At 43.2% G+C, this 17,335-nt stretch overlaps 1 protein-coding gene and 1 long non-coding RNA gene across 5 annotated transcripts in view; both read left to right on the top strand.

The window, feature by feature from the left end:
• Positions 1 to 17,335, top strand: part of LOC120399118 (band 4.1-like protein 4B) — a 279,147-nt gene that overhangs the window by 42,835 nt on the left and 218,977 nt on the right. The window lies entirely within an intron of this gene.
• Positions 11,836 to 16,436, top strand: LOC120399120. The gene is made up of 3 exons (XR_005594969.1): positions 11,836 to 11,945; positions 13,015 to 13,083; positions 16,240 to 16,436. It is a non-coding gene; the product is annotated as an uncharacterized LOC120399120 (long non-coding RNA).

The raw sequence follows: 17,335 nt of genomic DNA, 5'->3' as shown, positions 1-17,335 counted from the left end.
GTGTGTGACAGATATTACCTAACAAGAAGATTTGGCTATGATTGATGATTCTAAGTTGCCTTTTTAGTTTTCTGTGTTGAAGATGGACCATGTTTTTTAACCATATTTGAATGAGTTGTCAAATCCTCATTTACGTAAGGAATATACCAGGGTTTCTCAAACGGGTTGCCGCTTGTGTAGGGAAAGCCCCTGGCGGGCCGGGCCAGTGTGCTTACCTGCCCCCGCAGGTCCGGCCAATCGCGGCTCCCACTGGTCGCGGTTTACTGCTCTGGGCCTATGGAAACTTCTGTCCTTAAAAGTAGGGAAGTCCATTTACGTCTGCATTTTTCTCAATCACTGGTAGTAATTAAATTGGTGGTAATTTTTCCCCTTTTAGCATTGTGCTGAAGAAGAGAGTTTTTATTACAATCTGATTGACATTTTAATGTATTATACAGTAGAACCTCAGAGATACAAACACCTTGGGATGGAGGTTATTCGTAACTCTGAAATGTTCGTAACTCTGCACAAAATGTTATGGTTGTTCTTTCAGAAGTTTACCGCTGAACATTGACTTAATATAGTTTTGAAACTTTACTATGCAGAAGAAAAATGGTGCTTTTAACTAGCTCAACTTAAATGAAACAAACATAGAAACAATTTCCTCACCTTGTCAAATCTTTTTTTAAACTTTCCCTTTATTTTTTTTAGTAGTTTACATTTGACATAGCACTGTGCTATATTTGTTTTTTTAATCTCTGCTGCTGCCTGATTATATACTTCTGGTTTCAAATGAGGTGTGTGGTTGACCGGTCAGTTGCTAACTCTGAGTTTCTACTGTATGTAGCACATGGATGTTGGTGGTATTTTCAGATTTTGTTTTTCTTTTTGCAGTCACAAAAAACATATGTCAGATGCGAATTAATGAAATTAAATTGAATTGAAGTACTGAAAGGCCCAAAAACAGTGGGCTCAGGAGTATAAATGGTGGCTCAGCAAGAAACAATTGTAACTAGGAAACTGTTCAGCTGCTGAGCTGCTGCATGGAACTTGCCATCTCCTTTAATTGCGATACCAGAGTTGTAGGGGCCAAAGTTATTTGTTTTACTAAATGGAAAGAGACAATGAAACTGATACTAATTTTTTATTTACCTTTAAAAGGAAAAAAAGAGTAGTTTCCCCATGAATTAGGGACATTACCCTGAAATTAAGGACAGACCTGGAAAAATTCCAGGTGGTCTTAAAATGATCATGTATAAATCATATATTCTTCTACAGCTGTGTACAGTTGCATCTGCTTTAGTGACCAAAATACATTGTCACTGCTTGTTTGGTCCTGTTAGCACTGCAGAGCCAAAGCAGCTAACAGACTGAGCTTGATTCACTTCCTTCTGAAGGTGCATCAGTGGGTTTAAACAGGTGCCAGGCCTAGCATAATTTGAAGACCTTGAGGTTGTGGCAGAGGAGCCAATAACGAAGACATAATCTTTGTTACTGGTGGTTATTTGTAAAAGAGGAAACCAACTGGGTTTTCAGATCCCTGTCTGTGTTAGCAGGGCTTCCAGATGGAAAACACATTCTTTTTATTTGTGAATTGAGAAGTTTCATATGGAAACAGCAAGACACTAAAATGGAACTCCATCCAATGTAATTTTACATTCACTTCTGAGGCTAGAGCCACATTAAATGAAGAATATTTACTTACCCCAACAGTAACTGTGGTTCTTTAACATGCTGTAGCAGCGTGGATCTCCCTGTAGGAACACACGTTCCTTTTGTGCACAATATCAAATTATTTTGATAGCAGTAGCTGTTGGGGCTGAGCATGTACCATGTGCCTCCTCATACTTCCATGCAAGGGCCTATAGGGCGGAGTGGCCACGACCCTCCCTCAGTTTCCTCATGGTTCAAAGCGCATGGAAGCTGACGATTCTGAAAAGTGGGGATGGAGGGTATGTCATGAGATACATACTGACTATAACATCTCAAAGAACCCAGGTAAGTGACCATTCTTTCTTTGAGAATGTTGGTATATACTCCGCTGTAGGAGGCTGGCAAGCAGTACCTCACCAGGATGGTGGGGATCAGTCAGACAGTGACTAAAGTGCTGCTTTCCCAAACTTGGCATCTGACCTAGCAGCTAAGTCCAAGTCATAGCGTTTAACAAAAATCATTGGGTTACTCCATGTCGCTGCTTTGCTCTTAAGCTCTGTTGCAGTGAGCCACAGTGTTTGGTGAAGAGGTACACCAGCCAACTGATAACACAGAGATGCACTATGTTATCCATTTTGATATTCTTTGTGAGGAGAGGACTTATCCGTTAGAATGACTAGCTATAGCCAGAAATAAGATGGGGAGATAGTCTGAATGGCTTGGTCATGTCAGTGTAATAAAGCAAGGTCCTGGATACATCTAGTGTGTTTTCCTTTTTCCCTCCCAGGGTCAAATGTGGTTTTTGGGAGAAGATGGGTAAGTTGATTGGTTTAGATGCAATTTTGAGGCCACCTTGAGGGTGAATTTCAGATGGTGTCTCGGTAACACCTTTCCCTTATGGAATGTGTTATAATGGGGTTCAGCCATAAGTGCCCAAAGCTTACACACTTCCTTGCCACATAGAAGGCAGTCTTCAGAGTTAGGCCATGTAATAAGCACTCTGAGAGGGGGTGGAAAGGAGGCGTGATGAGCCTCATGAGGACTATGCTGAGGTCCCAGGCAGGTTTTTTAGCGGTGGCTCAATATGTAACTTTGATGCAGACAGGTGAGAAAGAGACTGAGCATGACTGTATAGGTGGATGTTATACAAACTGCTCCAAGGGGGACCTTACATAAGACTAAACAAAAGGCCTGCCTGCTTTAAGTGCATTAGTTAGTAGAGGATATTTGGTATTGAGGCCAGAACCAGGTCCAGCCCACATTGGACTGCCTATATCCAAAAATTCCTCAAATTAGGTGAATTAATCTTTCTCCTGGATGTTTTCCTGCTCTACATCAGCATTTCCTGGACCTGCAGGGAGCATAGTCATACTGTCAGGTACAGTGACTTCAGGTTTGGATGGAGTATCTGGTCATGATGCTATGAGATCAGGTGTGGGCAGTCTGGGAGCGGGACTGGAAGCTGAATGGACATCTGTAGTAAGTTTGTCAACCAGAACTGCCTCAACGAGTACAGAGCTACAAGAATGAGCATGGCTTTGTCTCTTAATTTTGCAAATCACCCTGGGAATCAGGGGACTCAGGGAAAAGGCATCTAGAAGGCATTAAGACCACTGCAGAAGGAAAGAGTTTGTAACTATATCACAGTCATGCCTCCTCTGGCACGTGGCATTGATGGCAAACATATTTATTGTGGGGATCCTTAAAGACCTGAATATCAGGTGTATGCTGGACCTTGGCAGTGATCAACTTTTCCAATCTGTCCCTGATGCATCTGTTATAGTGTTTCGTAGGGAAGAAGCAGAAAATGGTATCTATGCATGCACATCTTTGGGTTTCTTCTACCATCTCAGGTCTGCAATGGTTAGAAGTGGAACCATGACCTTCTTGTTCATCTGTTATTTTTCTGAGGAACAAACAGACTTGAGCTAGAGTTGGAGCCAGTCACAGGTGAAGTTTGGCAAGCAGCATCACATACACGCAGACTGACATGACTAGGGATACAATTTTGTCACCATAAAATTATGTATAATTCATGGCACAGTCACAGTAAAAAATAGATTATTTCACTCTATAGTCACAGCAACTTTGTGGACCCTGCTACTGTGCATTAACAGTTTTAGTTCACTTTGATACAATCCTCTTTGAAATGGAGTTAGAGCAAAGCAAATGACCTGTTAATCAGTGCTCTAATTATGGAGGGCCAGGTTCTGCTCCCATCTCTGTCTTCTCTTCCACTCTGACTCCTTCCCCCCTTCCCTTCTCCAACAGACTCCTCTCCCAGTGTGGGAACTGGAAGGGCAGGGTTAGGTCTTTGCCCTCTTCATCCTCGGGTCTCTGGTGACAGCTCCCCCTCTGTGCCACCTTTCCCCTTTGTAAGTACCCCATTCCTCAACCCTCCTGGTACCCTTTCCCCCTGGCTCCCCCTTATTCCAATCCCCTTTCCTATCGATCTTCCATGCCCATCGCTGGGACCTGCTGCATGGGCTTGGAACTTCACTGGTGGGTCCTAGGATCTGAGGCCCAGTGCTTAATGTGTGCCAGGGGGCAGTTTATAGCCCTGGCACCTCTGGGCTTGCTGCATCAGTTATGAATGTGTGTTTAAAAAAAAAAAAGTGCTTGAGCCTAGGCGCCTCTTTCATTACAAATTGACCCCTTCATCCCAGCAGGAAGAAAGAGACACTGCCTAGTGTTCTGGCCAGCTGCTCGGCAGAGATTGGCTCCAGCCTGCTTTGTCCCAGCCCAAGCACTTCTCCAGCGATGGGCTGGGAGGAGAGATGGAAAAGAGGCTTGGGATTGAGGAAACTGGGGGAAGTGGGGGAATTGGGTTGATGGAGGTAGGGGGATCAGAGAACAAGAGTTGTCACCACAGGAGACTCGGGGGATGTGAGTGGGGGACAAAGACCCAACTGTGCTCCTTCTAAGAGCTCCATATTTGGAAGAGGGGTTTGTGCATGGGGGAAGTTAAGAGTGGAGCGGGGGACAGAGATGGGGCAGGACTAAGGGAAGCAGGAGGGAGGCAGGTGAAGAGCAGGGGAGCTAGAGCCTGTTGGATGGGTACCGAATGCTGGGGGGAGGCAGTGACAAAAAGCAGATGAGGATGTAAGGGTCAGTGGCAGATAGAAGGGATTCTGTGGTGGGTGCAGAAGGGGAGTTATGAGTGTGGGAGAAGGGGGCAGTTGTGCTGAAGGAGACAGCTGATCAAAGGGAACTAATGAACTGTTTGTGTGGACCCTGCTGCCCTCTGTTCACAATTGATTAGTTTGCTTTGATCTAGTCCTGGTTCAAAGAGGACTAGATCAAAGTGAACTAACAAACTGCTAATGTGCTGCAGTAGGGTCCATATAAATGGCCTAATTCAGGGGTCCCATGACAATGGTGACCACCGTGACCGAATGATATTGCTTAGCATCCTTAGACATGTCTGAATTCTTGTTGTCAGGATTCATTCTAATGTGAATAATAGTGATTGCACTCACATGAACCTGTTTTCAGGCAGGTATGCTTTCACTGGTCTGAAGTTGGTCAGGCTCCTTTGAACTCTGTTGTCTCTGAGAGAGGTAATGACTTTCTGACTAGAAGGGTAGTTAAGGATTGGAATAGGCTTCCCAGGGAGGTTGTGGAATCCCTGTCATTGAAGGTTTTAAGAACAGGACGGACAAGCACCTGTGAAGGATGGTCTAGGTTTACTTGGTTCTGCCACAGTGCAGGGGGCTGGACTTGATGACCTCTTGAGGTCCCTTCCAGGCCTACATTTCTGTGATTCTGTGACTGAAGTGGTCTATGTATTTGGTCAGTCTCCTCAGATCCAGGATAGGACGAAGACTCCCTTTCTTCTTTGGGATAATAAACATTGAGGTAGAAATCTCTTCCTCTCTAGTCCCATGGTACCTCTTCTGTGGCTTCTAGGCAAACCAACAAGGCCACAATAGAACCTTTGTCATGAGAACCCTGAAGAGAGATTGATGTGAGAGGGGGTAAGGAATAAAAAAAGGGACAAGGTGGTTCACAATTGTAGGGCTGACTCTATATTGGCTTCAGTGTGACTCGATGCTCCCATGAAATCTGCTCACAGGGAGGGAGCCAGGATGGCAGAGGTGGCAGAAGAGGGGTGTCCCTAGAGTACCTGGACTGATTTCTTTGTTGGTACTCTAGCTCTTGACCCAAGGGGTAGGATAGTGTCCTAGGCCTTTGCTGGGGCTGGTATATGTATGGCACTCTCCTGTGTGGAGGTTCCCAGAGACGGTAGCATGACCCTTGAGTTTTTGATGGAATGGAGAACATAGTCTTTGACTGAAGAGCTCCGTTCCCTTGAAAAGCAGGTCCTTGATTCTGGCATGTACCTTGAGTGGTATGCCTGGAGACATGAGGCCCATTTCATACTGAGGGCCGTGGCCATTGACCTTGCAGCCATATCAGATGCATCCATGGCTTCCTGCAATGCTGTTTTAGTGACCATCTGCCCCTCTTTAATGATCTCCTTCAACTCATCCCTGTTCTCCTGTGACATCTTTAATAGGAAGGGAGTGATCTGACATAACTGTATATGGCAAATAAGGCCTGGTAGTTCACCCAACTGAAGTTGCAGTGAGGCTAATGAATACATCTTGTGCCCAGAAAGGTCCAACTTCTTGGGATCTTTGTCCTTAGGAGTGTCTTTAGTGGACTTGGATTTTTATCACACTGAAGAAACAACTAGGGATCCTGCTTTTGGATGAGTATAGAAGCCCTCAGAGCCCTTTGGGGATGCCAGATCTCTCCCCTCCATTTATTTAGAAGTGGGAGGAAGGGTGCTAGGGATTTGCCTGGTTCCAGGATCCCATTGTTCACTTGGGAGGGGGATTCTGGGCAGCGATGTAGCAGTCAAAATATTGAGAGGTTCGAGAGACTTTTCTTGTTGAATGTAGTCTGTGTCCTCAAGAGTCTCCACGTTTCAGGACAGGAGATCCTGGGCAGCTTTAAAATAAATCGCCAGCATGGGGACTGATGTCTCTGCCTTGTCTGGCGATTGTGGATGACTCCTTGATAAAGACAGAGGTAGTTGTTGTAGCGCCTCTGTCATTTCCTGCTCCTGGGGGCCCACATCTGGTTCCAGTGTGGTTGGCCTGGGTAATGATGCTGCTGTGGAGTGGGATCTTCTCTTTGTAGAAGTGCAGAAGGTGATCTGCTCCTGGATACATAGAATGAAGGTCCCCAGTATGGCCAAAATGCTTGCCATATGGTTACTGGGCTGGTTGTGGCTGGCCAGCCCAATGCCCTCCCACCCCAGCTGGGGCGTAGTTCTGAACGAAGGCATAGGAGAGGGATTCCTGCTCAGTGTCATCAAGGTGCATATTCCCTGTTTGAGTGGTGGTGCAGAGGGATGATGATATACTGTTGCTGGTTGCCCCTCGGGTGCTGGGAATATCTCCAGAGTTGGTATGGATTCCCCCAGGGTGTATTGCAGACTCTTGTCTGATACTGGAACCAGGGCTGTAGTTACTTGAGCCACTCCGGTTCTGACTGAGGGTTTAGGAGCTTTGTCCTTGGATGAATGATGGTTCATGTCCTCCCTCCCCTTTGGCTCTGGCGCTATGTTTAAGGTTGGTTGGCTCCACAAGTCAGTGTCCCCTTTATGTGCAAGTACAAGTGTCAGCTTTAATGCCTGTGGCTCTGCATCAAAACAGACAGTGCAGGTGCCAAAGCTTTCACCAATGCTGAGGCGTTTGGTGTCTTAGTCACCTCTACCAGTCTCCCCTTTCCTTCTTTCCACTACCGGCTCCCAAGGTATTATATATGCTTGAGGGAGTGCTGGCTGATGCTGGTTTGCCTGGTTTCCCTCTGGTAAGGGCCATCACCTCTCACTCCAAAGTGACCTGCATTGACCGCTCCAGTAAATGTAGCTTAAGCAGAGTGTTCTGGGCTTTGCAAGTCCTGGAGGGAAAGGACTTGTACGCAAAGCACCTGTCTGGGGTGTGGCTCTACCCTAGGCAGTAAGAGGGCTGTATCCATCTTTGATGGGATCAGTCCATCACAGGATGGAGCTGGGTTTGGAGTCCACCACAATGTGTGGCAGTTGGTGCAAAAATCTGGCCCTGTGGTACACACATTCAGGGGGAGGGTTGCCAGTCTTTTTTTTTTTTTTTCCAAGGAACGTCCTTACTGGGAAGATAAGATTTATTCAAGTTGGTTGAAAAGTGAAAAAGCACTTCTTAAAAAGGTCTCTGAAGCCATAGTGGCTTGGACACTCGATGGTGGCAGTCTCACTCCCATGAGCAATAAGAGGGAACTGAGGGAACAGATGCCCTCACATAGGAGTGTGAGGTGGTAGAGGGGTTTGCCTGGCACTGCTATTCAGAAGCTTCCCAAGCCGTGCACATGAGGCACTTGTGTACCTACAGATGACCCACACTAATACATACTTGAACTTATTTTAAGAAAAAAACTGAATCTACTTTGTTCTTTCTACTGGTTGTTGTAGTTCTTTAATTTTTGCCCTATATAGCCTTAATTTTTTTTAAAAAATCCTCTTTTTTTAGCTTCATCCTTCTCATTTCTACCTATTATAGATTTTTTTGCCCCTCCTATTTTCTTGTGTCTTTTCATTTCTGTTCTTCCTCCTCTACTGCTTTCTTTTGCCTTTACAGTATTTCTACGTTTTTAATTTTTTCTTGTATAATTATTTTACCCTATATTTCTTCTCTTCCTTCTCATACTTAGTTTAATAGTCCAAATGGCTGTCAACATTCATATTATTTAGAAGTACCAACTACTTACAGAGGATGATTTTTTTTAATAACTTGTTACAATTTGGACCAGAGAACTTTGTTAAGGCTGTTCTTCTAGACACATGCCTTCAAGTTAAGTGAAGTATACATAAATAAGTGTATAAAATTACTACTTGATAAACAGCACAGCGCATGTACAGTGTCTGTAAAGCGATTCATCTCTACTTAGTGGTCAGCCCGTATATGTGAGTGCCAACATTATCATATTTGATGTATCATACTACCAAGGTAATTTTATTTTAATGGTGGATTGGTGTTTTCAAGAAGTCTAACGGAACTGTGTGCCCAAATCCCATTAAAATTCAACAGGATTTGGGCACCCAGCTCTCCTAGGCTTCTTTGAAAATCCCACCCTTGAACACTATCCTTTTCAGCTGGTATTTTATGTTCAAATGCAAATTCATGGCAGGGCAGTCCACAGGAATGAGCCTGGAGTTGGAAATCTGAAATTCCTGAACTCTAATGCCAACCTTGCCACTGCCTCTGTGACCTTGGGCAAGATGCAACTTCTGTGACTCAGTTTCCATATTTTTGAGGTTATACTTTATCTGAACAGGTGTTCTGAAGTTTAATCAATCAGCACTTGAAGTGTAGGGCCTGATCCTGTTCCCATTGAAGCCAATGCAAAGTTCCATTGTCTTCAGTGGGAATGGAATTGAGTCTATGAACTGATATGCACATCCTGAGTATTATTGTTGTTAAGAATATTCTTCATCTATTCTGGGTCACTGTTTACGTTTAACTGCCTTTGAATAAGGAAGCAAATTCTCAGTTACTAGGGTGGTGTTTCAACATCCAAAACTCAAAAGGAGAAAATCAGGTTTGCAATGATTATTTCATGTTAGTTTCTGTTCAGTACTACTGTTACAGACAAGTTGTGACTGGTAGAAGCTTGCTTTATTCCAGGTCAGTTAGTAGCACTCAGTTTATATTTCCTCTAAAGTAAGAAGAAAGTATTGATAATACCTCTCAGCCAGTCCTGGAATGTGGTCTCAGATGTCATCTGAAGCCTGTTGCTCTGTCACCGTGCAACCAGGTCAACTTCTACACTCTGTCTGATCTAATCTAATGCACTGTACTTCTCAACAGTTATTTGGAATGTAAGTACCTTTAATAATGGCACCGTGTTCTATGCCATTGCAATTTAGTGGAGAAATATATATATCCATTTAAATTTAACAAGTCATATATATCAAGTTATGGCCTTAATCAGTTGTTGACTCTTATTCCTCATAAGTGAGAGAGTTGCTGAACTGTCTCTTAATTAAAAAAATGGAATACAGAGTTTTTCAGAAAAATATTCTCATTGAGTATCCAAGAGCTCAAGTTATCAATATAGTCATGTGCAAAGTAAAAAGGTCCTTTCTTTAAAGCTCCTAGTGACTTATTTACACAAAGGTTGTAAGTCAAAAGCTTCACCAAGAGACCAATGATTGCACTACAGTGTTGTCAGAAATATGAAAGTGACGCTCATCTACCATATTAAAGATGAGATGGAAATTGGCTAAAGTGAAGTACATCACACAACTTGGAGAGGAGAACAAGAAAAGGAATTAACTAGCACAGTCGGAAGATATTTTTGCAGTGCCCCAGTCCAAATTAGAACAAGACAAAAAAGGAAATGCAAAAATGTATCCCATCTTACTGAGAGTCTAAACAAGATACAGTATGTCACAATTCAGGGCAGCTACAACTGTATTTCCCACAAGTGGTTTAGCAAGGGCACCCAGTTTGAGGCATCCAGCTCCCTAGCTTTTGCCTTTCTTGGGTGGAAACCCTCATCTCTCTCTTTCCTTGCCCAGGTAGTTCCCTGCCTTCACTACGTTGTTCTCAAAGCAACAGTCTGCCTAAGCAGGTCTGCTTCATGTCTCACCTCAGAGACAGTATACAATTCAACTGCCAGTGATTATAAGTTACCACACAGCACTTCCTGCACAAGCCTATTTTATTCTTAAGGTAAAAGCATTATAGAGAAAACATTAAAAACAATAAAAGAACCTACATGTATTCTGATAAAGTTACCAGATCAACCCAGCTGTCTCCAACATGGGCTCTGGGAGGTGAGTCCTTCAGACCCCCCAAAGAAGTCTCTTTTGTGGTCAAAAGTGCACAGTGGCCTCAGTTCAGAACTAGCACCAAATCTTACGGGGCCTTAATAGGCCTTCCAGACCTCCCCTAAGAATTGGGGCCCTTCATGGATCAGGGGTCCTGTCCATTTGCTGGATCAGAAAGAAGACCTTGAGCCTGTTTAAAACCAGGCTATTTATCCAACAATCCTTTCTTGTCTGTTGGTCCCTGGAGGACCCAGATTGGGTCTTTGAACTGGCCTCCTGAAATAGGTGATAAGGAAAGCAAAAGGTCTCCTGCATCAGGACAAAGCTGCAAAGGATGAGCCCATAGGTGGGCATGCATGCACCGCTTCCCCAGGACTTCCACTTCACACACTTTGTCTTAAAAGAACAGTCCGATCTGCTATATTGTTCAACATCATCTTTTGAAGTTCACATTACCTCCCAGAGATCGCATTAATCCTCCTTCTCCTAAATAACTTAATTTCATAATGTTTGCCTGGGTTCGGATACTGCAGGATGCTGTCATATCTGTCATACGGGACATCTAACAACTGCTAATAAATATAATAAAAATAGTGAGAGGCAGTATATTGTTTGTTCACATATCACGCAAATGCCCTTGAATTCAACCTTGTTGGAAAACTCAGCTCTCCTCTATTATATAGACAGAATTTTTTTGGGCCAGGTTGGTTGGCCTTTCTATTGGGAACACTAATTTGTAAGTCCTCTAACTCACTTGGTGAACAATTGATCATGTGTTTAGGGTGCATCTGGCCTTCAAATACTAAGCCATAAATAATAATGAAATGGTTTTCCCCTGCCCTGGCTACATAACTTCTTGGTTTGTAATACATATGGGTCTTTAAACATGGACCACAACCAGGCTAAAGCCTTGGGCATGGCAGACATAGTCTGGTTACTATACATGATTAAGGTCCTAGACAAAATGCAAATAAAAACTATTACGTAGCCAGTTCAGGGGACACCCTTGCTACAGGATTCTTTGACACAGTGATATTTGTGGTGTCAATGAGCCTTCACTGTTACAGTAAGATTAAAAAAAATATATAGCACCCCACACTGTAAGATAGCCCAGGCTCCAGAGGGCAGTAGCTGTCTTACACTGACTCACATAATATGTATGAAGATGCAATATGTAACAAAAAAGGGGGTGGACCATATGATGGAGTATAGCCTTGTACTGACCAAACTTAAAAAAAAGTTAACTATTTGTTCTACTAGTTCCTTGGTGTTGGGCCATAATATAACTTAAAATAAAAGTGCTTTCAGATGGGAGGATGGAATTATGAAATCCAGCTAGTTTTCTTTCCATTGTCAGAGGGCAGCCATCAAAGTGAGTGGAGGAGCTGAGTACGAGAACATGGACGTCTCTGTAATCAGTGTCACTGTGGGAGGTGAGGTGCTGAATAAGACTGGGTTTGTAGACCACCTGGAGGTTTCTCTACCAGTTGAGGTAAGTTAGAAAAGACGTCAAGGCTGTGAGGCAAGGGTCCGTGTGGTGGTTTGTACAGTTGGCAAACAGGCTACAGTTGGAGCCGGGGGTGTGATTCCCAGTTCAAGTAGCCATATGTGTGCTAGCTCTCATCAAGCTAGTGTTTTGCTAAAATAGGTGTGTACCTGGGATAGCATGAGCAGCTGTATCATGGGTAGCTGCCCCATGTACAAACCTGTCCGGATCCCATTGCCACCACTCACCGCTTCTGATGCTACCCCAGCTACGCTACTGTTTTTAGTGTGGTAGCTTGGTGAGCTAGCGCATGTATGTCTATGGGAGTTGGGAATCACATCCCCAGCTCCAAATATAGATATCTCCTCAAACAGCCTAGGGGAGGGCAGAGTTCAAATCTGGCCAGAGGCACCATATATGTGCATGACACGAAGTGACCTAATAGTCTGAGAGGTTTTTTATTGATGCAGGGTTTTCCATGAGGTTGATGATCAGAGATGTGATGGTCTGAAGCCTGTCTTGAGAGAGGTATGGCTTTGCTAACTTGGAAACTAGAAGAATCTCTGCAAATTATATGCATTCGGCTGGAGTGAGGGACGTGTAATTGACTCAGTCCTGAGGAGTGAAATAAGTTGAGAACAGTGGATAGGGTGCTAGAAACTTCCCGTGGGGATTTCCCTCTGAGAAGCCAATCATCCAAGTACAGTAGGAGACAGCCACTATAGCCAAGCATTTTGTGAATACACTTGAGGCTGTAGACTGGCTGAAAGGTGTACCCTGTAGATATAGTGGTTGTGTGCCACTGTGAACCAGAGAGCTTGTTTATGGGCTGGATTAAATTGCTCTGTGAAAACAACCCCCATGAAGGTGCAGAGCCACAAATTAAATCTGAGCTTCTAGAGAGAGCTGATGGTGAAGGCTGTTATCACTGCATTGGTTTACCTATAAACTCTGAATCTGCATCTGGGGTCCATAAAGATTATTTTGGGAAGTGGAAACAGGACAGGAGATGAAGGAAACTTATGAACTTGAGTCAAAGTGTTCTCAGAAAGTGTATGGTGCTATTCTCTTCCAGGTGACAGAGTACTTGTCTGCAGTCTTTCAGAGAGAGAAGGACCAGGCAAATTAAGATCCTATTAAGAAGGTAAAATTTATGTAGCCCTTGACAGGAAAGGTGATAATCCAGTTTATGAAGTAAAAGCAAAAGATGGAAAAGGAGGTGTGAGCGTTCTTCACCACCATCTTTTAATTCCCTGTGACTTCTTACCCTTGCATATAATGCTGTAAACTACCCTCTAAACCACCACAGCAGAAGACACCGAAAACAAGACAAAATAGTGCAATAAAAGATCAAAATGAGGCAGGAATTTGGATCCCAGTAATTCTGATAGTGAGAGCGAATGACTTTGTCAAGATACTGCCTGAGGCAGACACAGTTTATTCACAGCTGGGAAACGAGAATGTTGTTGATCCTGTAAACTTGGAAAATGATGTTGAAAGACATGAATGTCAAAACAAGAGCATGGAACCTGAAACTAGTGTTCCACAGTAGCACAGATCACCAGAATGATCTGTTGACATGCTTGGCCATTTGACTAGGTAGAGAAGAATCCCATGGACACTGACATAAGAATGTTTAGGGACATGTGCTTAGCAGTATTTAAATCTAGCTATTGGAATGGTGAATGCACTTATGGGGTTCTCTTCGCATGCTGTATCAAGTACCTTTTCCTGTACCTATGCTGCGTTCTATCCAATACAGACGTGATATTGATTTATAATCTGGATATTACTCTAAATCACATGTTTTATAATTCTAGATAGTCTATTATGTTAATTTAGTGGATTTTTTTTCTAAATGACTTGCCATATGTCCAGTGGCTTGAAGGTACATGGTTATAGCCTTGATCATATAGGAACTGTTGTTTCATAAGATATGAGTATCTTTAGGAGTTTAAACTGTTCAGGACTGGCTATTCTCTTGGTTAGCAGAACTACACTTGCTACAGAAACTTCCTGCTTAATGTGAAGAGATGCAGAAGTTTCCATAATCAATACTAGACTTGGTGAAAAAGGAGAGAGACAAAAACTAATCTGAGAACGATTGCTTATGAGTAGGTGGAACATCTGGATGGCTAATAAGTCTAATAGGTGGACTGAATGTTTTATATTTTGTTTAACCAAAGTTTTTAGAAAACATTACATTGGGGGCGGGGGGAGTATAGTACTGAGAATATCATGGTTGCGTTTACTGTTAGGATGATATTTACCTGCAACCTGGCCCTTTAAGGATTTAGAGGTCTACTGAAAAGGTCCAAAGAAACACAATGGAGAAGCAGGCAGTGGGCCCAGGAGGGAGTGCTCTCATGAGACTGAACTGGTGCGGACCTTGTGCAAACTTAACTTGTTTGGGGTTTTTTGCATATCAACTTTAATAAATTCCCAGTTTTTAAAACCATCCCTGGTTGGGAGAGTGAGATCACCATTTTGAATATGAATTGGTATGTGAATTTGTTTAGCTCCCTCAGGTACAGGATGGGATGCATTCTCTCCTCTCTTCTGGGGATGAGCAAGTAGCAGCACTTCTTCCATGGCTCCTAGCCAAAGTAAGGAATTCACTTCATGAGGTGGGTCTCTGAAAAGGGACTGGGATGGGAAGCAAGCATTGGAAGGAATTATATGGGACTGAGAGGTGGTTAGGGCTGCTCTACAGTATATGTCCTCAGAAGGCAGGGAGGATACAAGGACATAGGGGATTGCACATGCAACCCCAAAAGACACTGCTGGTCAAAAGATTGCGATCTCACATGCATCAGATGTGTGTTCATGAAGAGTGGGATCCACCCAGACAAAAGTTTGAAGAAAAATAAATACAGGTCTCCTAGATAGACTAAGGTGGGTGGAAGCAGGAGCAGTGTATGAACTGTTGGGATATGACCACCTCTGCAGCCCGAGGACTGATGTATCACTAGGTTTCAGGGTGTCTTGAATAGTTAGGTACAATCTAAAGTTCAGGTAGTTAAACAAAAAACTGTTTCCTTTGTTCTGAACAAAGGGAAAATGAGCAGTTTTTTTGCCAGCAGCTGAAGTCTGTCTTGGCTACGCCAATATATTTGTCAGTGTTTCTCTCTTGGTCTCAGGAAGTTGCCTGACATATTCCACAACTTCGAGATCCAGCTTTTATCCTTTTAATGAGGGATCATATCCAGCAGTTGACCTTGTCTTAGGTTTGGTCTACACTTAAAGGTTATGTTGACATAACTTTGAAAAAAGTTACACCTCTAACCGACATTGCTATGCTGACAAAAACCTCAGTGTAGATGCAGCTATGTTGACAGAAAAGAGCATCTGTCAATCAATGTAGCTAACATTGTTTAGAAAAGTGGTGGTCTTAACCGACAGAAAAACTCCTATTGGTGTAAGTTGACTCTGTGCTTCGGGGCTCTGCTGGCATAGCTCCATAGTGTAGACATACTCTTACTCCCTCATTCTAGTCTCTGTGGTAAGGACACACATGGGTCAGTATAACCATGCACGAAAGAGCTATAGTTTGTTAGGCTCAATGAAAATATCTTCTCAATATACAATGGTGGTTCAAAAACAAAAACCAACCAAGTAGAGTTTTAGGCTCTATAAAGAATAGGAGAGGAAACAAAACTGAAAAATTCAGCTGGCACACATGCATATTATGTTGTTAGCTGTCCAATATCCCTCCAATTTGGATTTCTGAAGTCCCAAGATTGCTTGCTTTTAACAGCAAGATGGATGGTATTATGCCAGCAGATTAATTTGCTTATATTTCTTTAATTCAAAGGAAATGCCATGGAAAAAAGCCGCAAAAAGATAATTTCCATATTGGATTTGAGTAAGCACTATCCTTTATTTGAATACACAACTGATAAAATCGATGGATCAATAATTGTTTTGTAAGTTCTACTTCGTAGAAATGGAGAGAACTATTAGAAGTAGCTGAACAAATGACAGACCCCTCCAGTATCCTGAAATAAAATCTGGTTTCCAAAGTTCTGGCAGATTTTATTTATAAAGTCTTATGTTTTCATAAAATCTCTCTAATTATAAATTTAGTCACTGTATATATTTTTGATAAATACCGAAGACTCATATTGTGTAAAGACATTCAAAGGTATTCAATTCCGATGCGACATAGGAGTTGGAAATCAGTGGATGATTTGGCTGTTAGAGTTCAGATTGTCAGTTCAGTTTCATGTCTGAAGTGTTTTCCTGGTAAGTGCTTCTAATAATATGAACTAAAAGCATATAATTCCTTATTTTTATTTAGCTTGTGCATAGTCATCTAGTCAAGCGATGGCATCTTCAGTGGTGTGATGCAGTTCTTCTAGGTCACCGCTGAACCTAGTCAGCAGGCATTCACCGATCATGTGTCACGAAGGCCCCGGTGATACTGGTTGGCTGCACAGAGACCTTGCCCAGTCTGGAACCTGTTCAACAGAGACCACTGATGACGGGGCAGGTCAAAACCAGGTGGGCAGATTGTGGGGTCGGTGACAAGGGACTGGTTGGGGATTATAACAGATATCCATTCCTCTCGCCAGAGTGTTTCCGCTAGGGTGACCAGATGTCCCAATTTTATAGAAACAATCCTGATTTTGGGGTCTCTTTTTTTTGTTTGTTTTTATATAGGCTCCTATTACTCCCCCACCCTGTCCTGATTTTTCACACTTGCTGTCTAGTCACCCTAGTTTCCGCCCTAACATCCTGGCGTAGCAGATGAGACTGTAATGGGCGATGTGATGGCAAACGTGCAGCTGGTGGTTTAAAAAGGTCATCGTGCAGCGGCAGGCTTGAGTTGACGCGTACTTTCTCCAGTAACTTGCCAGTGGCAACCTCTTGTCTGATAGGAGGAGGAGCAATATTGCTCAGAACTGGAAGCCACGGGAGTGAAGTTGGACGCAGGGTGCCAGAAATGATGCACATGGCAGCATGTAAATGCATATCCACCAGTTTGGTGTGTGACGATCAGCTCCATACTGCTGCGCATACCGAATACGAGATGGCAAGAGCTGACATCCGCAGAGTTGGAGCATGGGCACCCCATGACAAACCTTCCAGTTTTCTAAGAAGGTTGTTATGTGTCTTAACTTTAGCTGCTGTCTTCTTCAAGTGGGCCTGGTAACTCAGTGTGCAGTCTAAGATCACACCTAGATAGACCAGTTCTACTTCATATGTCACCTTCGACCAGATAAACATTCAGTTCTTGGGTTGTGCTAGCGTGATGAAGATGGAACAAACTGGAGACTGTTTTTATGATGCTTGACTGGAAGTGCCAAGTCTCACAGTAGTCAGTTAACTTTACCATGGTTTAAACTGGTATCAAGCTCGTAAAATGTCCAGGCTGGGTACCGCAACAGATGTTG

Source organism: Mauremys reevesii, linkage group 2 (assembly GCF_016161935.1).
Source record: "Mauremys reevesii isolate NIE-2019 linkage group 2, ASM1616193v1, whole genome shotgun sequence".
NCBI classification, from domain to species: domain Eukaryota; kingdom Metazoa; phylum Chordata; order Testudines; family Geoemydidae; genus Mauremys; species Mauremys reevesii.
The sequence above is the reverse complement of the archived record's forward strand: the minus strand, read 5'-3'. Positions and strand labels throughout refer to the sequence as shown.